Raw genomic sequence first — 7,045 nt, 5'->3', positions numbered from 1 at the left:
GCCCTGACAGGGAACACAACAGAGAGTCCCTGATGGAGAAGGAGAAAAGTAGGGTGCAGAACTCAAATTCTAGTAAAAAGACGAGACTTAATGGTTTGACTGAAACTGAAGGGACCCCAGAAGACACAGCCCCCCGACTCTCTGTTAGCCCAAAACTAAAACCACTCCCGAGGCCAACTCTTCAGACAAAGATTAAACTGGACTATAAGACATAAAATGATACTCATGAATAGAGTGTTTCTTAGCTCAAGTAGACTGATGAGACTAAATAGGCATCTCCTGTCTGGAGGTGGGATGAGAAGGCAGAAAAGGACAGGAGCTGGTTGAATGGACACTGGAAATCCGGGTGGAAAGGAGGAGTGTGCTGTCACAGTATAGGGAGAGCAACTACGGTCACATAACAATGTGTGTATAAATACTACTTTGAGGAGGCCACTCGTCCCCATTCATATTTTGGGTGCTTTCCAACTTGGGGGACTCATCTTCTAGAACTATATCAGACAATGTTCCGCTGTTATCCATAAGGTTTTCACTGGCCAATTTTTTCAGAAGTAGACCGCCAGGTCCTTCTTCCTAGTCTGTCTTAGTCAGAAAGTTCTGCTGAAATCTGTCCCCCATATTCTCTCTTTCCCAAGAAAATTTTCACTTGCTTCTGTCAGTTAGTTAGGGGCATCAGCAACCATGGATCACTTTAATGTAATTTTAGGGGCTGAGAAAATAAAGGTAGGCCTTAGTTCATGGAAAGGCTGGCTTACTTCTAATTCACCTCTAGGGTGTTGCCCTTGTCCTAGTGGAAACATTGAACTGACACACTAGTAGATATTAAAACAAAAATTTCAATGAAGGAATAATTTCATTCTGCAAGAGAACATATGCCATTCAAACTGGCCCTAATGCATGTTCAAAGAAATGAATTTTCTTAATACATATTTCTATCAAAAGAAACACAAGCAAGGAACTTGAATTTTTTAGTTTATTTTTCTCCTAGATTGGTTTCTTCTTCTGTCTTTAATTGCATTCAGTTAAGATACATTTGGATGAAAATAAGAAGAAAGCTAAATAGCCATGACTTAATCCATGATAAGGTTTACCTTTATTTAACAAGAAGTCTGGGGATTATGTGATTCTGGGTTTGGTTCTTCATTTTCATGATGAGTCAGGAAACTGGTTTCAATGTGACTATAATTTTTCCCCTTATCCTCATATTCACATTATGACTCCTGGAGCTCATAGCACCACATTCTCATACAATCATGTCCAAATTAAGGAAGGATTGCAAACATTATTCTACTAAAGGGCTCACTTTAAACTTGCTGACAAGAACTTTTATCACATGACCACCCCTAACTACAAGGAAGATTGGGAAAATGAATATCTGGCAAAGGGGAGTGAAATTCTGTGAGCTGCTTAGACAATCATGATTCCTTGTATGGTGCTGAGTATCTAAATAAAATAAGAGTTGTTAGTAAGTAAAAAGAGGAAATGACAATATAGTACGCAAGCAACGATATCCAGTCATACAACCTATTTCTTTCCTCCCTTATTTTTGTTTATTGTTGTAAATATATATATAAATCAACATTTGTCAATTCAATATTTTTCAGGTGTACAGTTTAGTGATATCAATCACATTAATCATGATGTGCAACCATTACTCATAAATCGTTGTCAAATTTCCCATCACCATAAACAAACACTCACTGCTTCCTAAACAATGGCTCCCCCTTGCTTCCTCCCTCTTACCCCTGTTACCCACTAATAAACTTTGGTCTCTATACATTTGCCTATTCTTGTTATTTCAAATAAGTGAGATCATACAACATGATTGACTTATTTCACTGAGCATAAGTTTTTTGGGGTTTATCCATGTTCTAGCATGGATCAGGACTTTATTTCTCTTTATGACTAAGCAGTTTCATATTGTATGTATGTACCACGTTTTGATTATCCATTCAACTCATAATTTTGAAGGTCTTTGATATAGTATGCCTGAATTCTCACTGATACCTTTAACCAAAATGGAAGACACTTGGCATTTCTCTAGCTGAAAGAATTGAAGAAAAAATTCAAGCCCAGAATTGCAATATTGAAGGATTCTATGGGAAAATATTAAATAACGCAGGAAGCATCAAAAGAACACGGAAGGAATACACAGTCACTGTACCAAAAAGAATTGGTCAACGTTCAACCTTTGAGGAGATAGCATATGATCAAGAACCAATGGTACTGAGGAAGAAATCCAAGCTGCACTGAAGGCATTGGTGAAAAGCCTCCAGGAATTGATGGAATACCACTGAGATGTTTCAACAAATGGACGCAGTGCTGGAGGTGCTCACTTTCTTGCCAAGAAATTTAGAAGACAGCTACCTGGCCAACTGACTAGGAGAGATCCATATTTGTGTCCAATTCAAAGAAAGGTGATCCAACAGAATGTGGAAATTATTGAACAATATGATATTAATTAATATCACACACAAGTAAAATTTTGCTGAAGATCATTCAAAAGTGGTTGTAGCAGTACATTGACAGGAAACTGCCAGAAATTCAAGCCAGATTCAGAAGAGGATGTGTAACAAGGGATATCATTGTTGATGATAGACGGATCCTGGCTGAAAGCAGAGAATACCAGAAAGATGTTTAGCTGTGTTTTATTGACTATTCAAAGGCATTTGACTATGTGGATCATAACAAATTATGGGTAACATTGTGAAGAATGGGAATTCCAGAATACTTAATTGTGTTCATGAGGAATCTGTACATAGACCAAGAGGCAGTCCTTTGAAGAGAACAAGGAGATACTGCGTGGTTTAAAGTCAAGAAAGGTGTACAACAGGGTTGTATCCTTTCACCGTACTTATTCAATCTGTATGCTGAGCAAATAATCTGAGAAGCTGGACTACATGAAGAAGAACATGGTATCAGGATTCCAGAAAGACTCGTTAATAACCTGTGATATGCAGATGACACAACCTTGCTTGCTGAAAGTGAAGAGGACTTGAAGCACTTACTGATGAAGATCGAAGACTACAGCCTTCCGTATGGATTATACCTTAACATAAAGAAAACAAAAATCCTCACAACTGGACCAACAAGCAGCATCATGATAAACAAAGAAAAGACTGAAGTTGTCAAGAATTTCATTTTATTTGGATCCACAATCAATGCTCATGGAAGCAGCAGTCAAGAAATCAAATGACTCATTGCATTGGGAAAATCTGCTGCAGAAGACCTCTTTATAGTGTTAAAAAGCAAAGATGTCACTTTAAGGACTAAGATGCCCCTGACCCATGCAAAAACTGGACAATGAATAAGGAATACCGAAGAAGAATTGACACCTTTGAATTATGGTGCTGGCGAAGAATATTGAATATACCATGGGCTGCCAGAAGAACGAATAAATCTGGCTTGGAAGAAGTATAACCAGAATGCTCCTTAGAAGGAAGGATGGCGAGACTTGGTCTTATGTACCTTGGACATGTTATGAGGAGGGACCAGTCCCTGGAGAAGGACAATATGCTTGGTAAAGTAGAGGGTCAGCGAAAAAAAGAGGAAGCCCTCAAGGGGATGGATTGACACAGTGGCTGCAACAGGGCTGAAGCATAACAACAATTGTGAGGATGGTACAGGACTGGGCAGGATTTTGTTCTGTTGTACATAGGGTCGCTATGAGTCAGAACCAACTGGATGGCACCTAACAACAACAACAATCCTTATTTTGCTATTTGCCTTTTCTTTTTCTAAAGCTTGAGAGCTTGGAAATTTGACTCTGTCAAAGAAAAGTTGCACCAGACAGTATTAAAACATGCAAATGACTTTCATTCAAAATTTATTGTAAGGTAAGGGAAAGAACTAAGGAAAGGGAGGGAAGAAACACCACAATAGAAGGAGGGATGCTATCACAGTGGAGAAAGAGATTAGAAAAAATCTGAACTTCTACTCCCCTGGGACAAAGAACTGCAAGGTTTTGGTTTGTTTCTTCGTTTTCCTTGCTCCCAATGGGGTGAAACCAGTGGAGAATCTTAGGTGGCTGCGCACAAGCTTTTAAGACCCCAGAACCTCACCAAAGTAGAATGTAGAACATTTTCTTTATAAACTATGTTATGCCAATTAAGCTAAATGTTCCCTGAGACCATGGTCCCCACAGCCCTCAACCCAGTAATTCAGTCTCTGAGGGAGTTTGGATATGTCTATGTAGCTTACATGACCTTGCCTTGTACGAGTTGTGCTGGCTTCTGTAGTATTGTGTACTCTCTTACCCTTCAACAAAGTTATCACTTATCTATTGTCTATTTAGTGTTTTTCCATCCCCACCCCTCCCCTCCCTCGTAACCATCAGAGATTGTTTCTTTTTGTGTGTAAACCTTTTCATGAGTTTTTATAGTAGTGGACTCATACAATATTTATCCTTTTGTGATTGACTTATTTCACTCAGCATAATGCCCTCCAGATTCATCCATGTCTTGGGATGCTTTGAAGATTCATCATTGTTCTTTATCATTGCGTAGTACTCCATCGTTTGTATGTACCATAGTTTGTTTATCCATTCATCTGTTGATGGGCATCCAGGTTGTTTCCATATTTTTGCTGTTGTGAACAATGCTGCAATGAACATGGGTGTGCATATGTCTATTCGTGTGATGGCTCTGTTTCTCTAGTATATGCTCCTTGGAATGGGTTTGCTGGCTCATATGGTATTTCTATTCTTAGTTTTTTAAGGAAGTGCCATATCATTTTCCAGAATTGTTGTATCATTTCGCATTCCCACCAGCAGTGCATAAGACTCCCAGTCTCCCCTCGGCCTCTTCAACGTTTGTTATTGTCTGTTTTTTTGGTTCGTGCCAGTAATGCCTGGGTGAGACGGTATCGCATTGTGGTTTTGATTTGCATTTCTCTAATGGCTAATGATCGCAAGCATTTCCTCAGGTGTCTGTTAGCTGCTCGAATGTCTTCTTTGATGAAGTGTCTGTTCATTTCCTTTGACCATTTTTTAATTGGATTATTTGTCTTTTTGTTGTAGAGGTGTTGAATTTTCCCTTAGATTTTAGAAATTAGACGTTTGTTGGATTTCTCATCGCCAAAAGTGTTTTCCCAGTCTGTAGGTTCTCTTTTTACTTTTTTGGTGAAGTCTTTTGATGAGCATCAGTGTTCAGCTTTTAGAAGATCCCAGTTATCTAGCTTATCTTCTAGAGTTTGTGTGTTGTTAGGTCTGGTTTGTATCCTGTTAATGTAGTATATTAGGGCCAGTAGCGTTGATCCTATTTTTTCTTCTAGGATATTTATAGTTTTTGGTTTTATATTTAGGTCTTTGATCCATTTTGAATCAGTTTTTGTGTACGGTGTGAGGTATGGGTCCTGTTTCATTTTTTTGCAGATGGACATCCTGTTTTGTCAGCACCATTTGTTAAAAAGACTGTCTTTTCCCCATTTGATGGACTTTGGGCCCTTGTCAAAGATCAGGTGACCGTAGGTGGATGGATTTACATCTGGGTTCTCAATTCTGTTCCATTGGTCAATGTATCTGTTGCTGTATCAGTACCAGGCTGTTTTGGCTACCATAGCTGTATAGTAGGTTCTGAGGTCAGGTAGTGCGAGTCCTCCTACTTTATTGTTCTTCTTCAATAATGCTTTACTTATCTGGGGCCTCTTTCCTTTCCATGTAAAGTTAGTGATCAGTTTTTTCCATCTCTTTAAAGAATGCTGTTGGTATTTGGATCGGGATTGCATTGTATCTGTAGATTGCTTTGAGTAGAATTGTCATTTTCACAATGTTGAGTCTACCTATCCATAAACATGGTATGTTTTTCCATTTACGTAGCTCTTTTGGTTTCTTGCAGTAGTGTTTTATAGTTTTTTTTGTATAGGTCTTTTTCATCCTTGGTTAGATTCATTCCTAAATATTTTATTTTTTAGGGGCTATTATAAATGGTATTGTTTTCCTGATTTCCTTTTCATTGTTCTCTTTAATTGGTGTATAGGAATCCAACTGATTTTTTATGTTTATCTTATGTCTTGCTACTCTGCTGAATCTTTCTATTAGTTCCAGTAGTTTCCTTGTGGAGTCTTTTGGGTTTTGTATGTATAGTATCATATCATCCACAAATAGAGACAGTTTTACTTCTTCATTACCAATTTGGATGCCTTTATTTCTTTTTCTTGCCTTATTGCTCAAGCTAGGACTTCCAGCACAATGTTAAATAGGAGTGATGATAAAGGGCATCTTTGTCTTGTTCCTGTTCTGAAGGGGAATGTTTTCAGCCTCTCTCCATTAAGAATGATGTTGGCCATTGGTTTTATATAGATGCCCTTTACTATGTTGAGGAATTTTCCTTCTATACCTATTTTATTGAAAGTTTTTATCAGGAATTGGTGTTGGACTTTGTAGAATGCCTCTTCTGCATCAGTTGAGATAATCATGTGATTCTTTTCTTTCCTTTTATTTATGTGGTGGATTATGCTGATTGATTTTCTAATGTTGAATCATCCTTGCATAGCTTGCATGAATCCCACTTGGTCGTGGTGTATTATTTTTTTGATATGATGCTGAATTCTATTGGCTAGAATTTTGTTGAGAATTTTTTAATCTATATTCATGAGAGATATTGGTCTGTAATTTTCTTTTTTGTGAGTCTCTGCCTGGCTTTGGTATCAGGGTTATGCTGGCTTCATAGAATGAATTTGGAAGGTATCCCTTCCTTTTCTATGTTTTGAAATAATTGGAATAGTACTGGTGTAAGCTCTTCTCTGAATGTTTGGTGGAATTCTCCAGTGAAGCCATCTGGGCCAGGGCTTTTTGTTGTTGTTGTTGGGAGTTTTTGTTTTTTTTATTACCTTTTCAGTCTCTTCTCTTGTTATGGGTCTGTTCATATTTTCAACATTATCTTGTGTTAGCTTGGGTAGGTGGTGTGTTTCTAGAAATTTGTCCATTTCCTCTAGGTTTTCAAATTTGTTGGAGTATAGTTTTTCATAGTACTCTGTTATGATCCTTTTTATTTCAGTTGGGTCTGTTGTAATGTCTCCCATTTAATTTCTTATTTGGGTTTTTTGC

The sequence above is a fragment of the Trichechus manatus genome, unplaced genomic scaffold (genome assembly GCF_000243295.1).
Source record: "Trichechus manatus latirostris isolate Lorelei unplaced genomic scaffold, TriManLat1.0 scaffold00123, whole genome shotgun sequence".
Taxonomy (NCBI): Eukaryota; Metazoa; Chordata; class Mammalia; order Sirenia; family Trichechidae; genus Trichechus; species Trichechus manatus.
The sequence above is the reverse complement of the archived record's forward strand: the minus strand, read 5'-3'. Positions refer to the sequence as shown.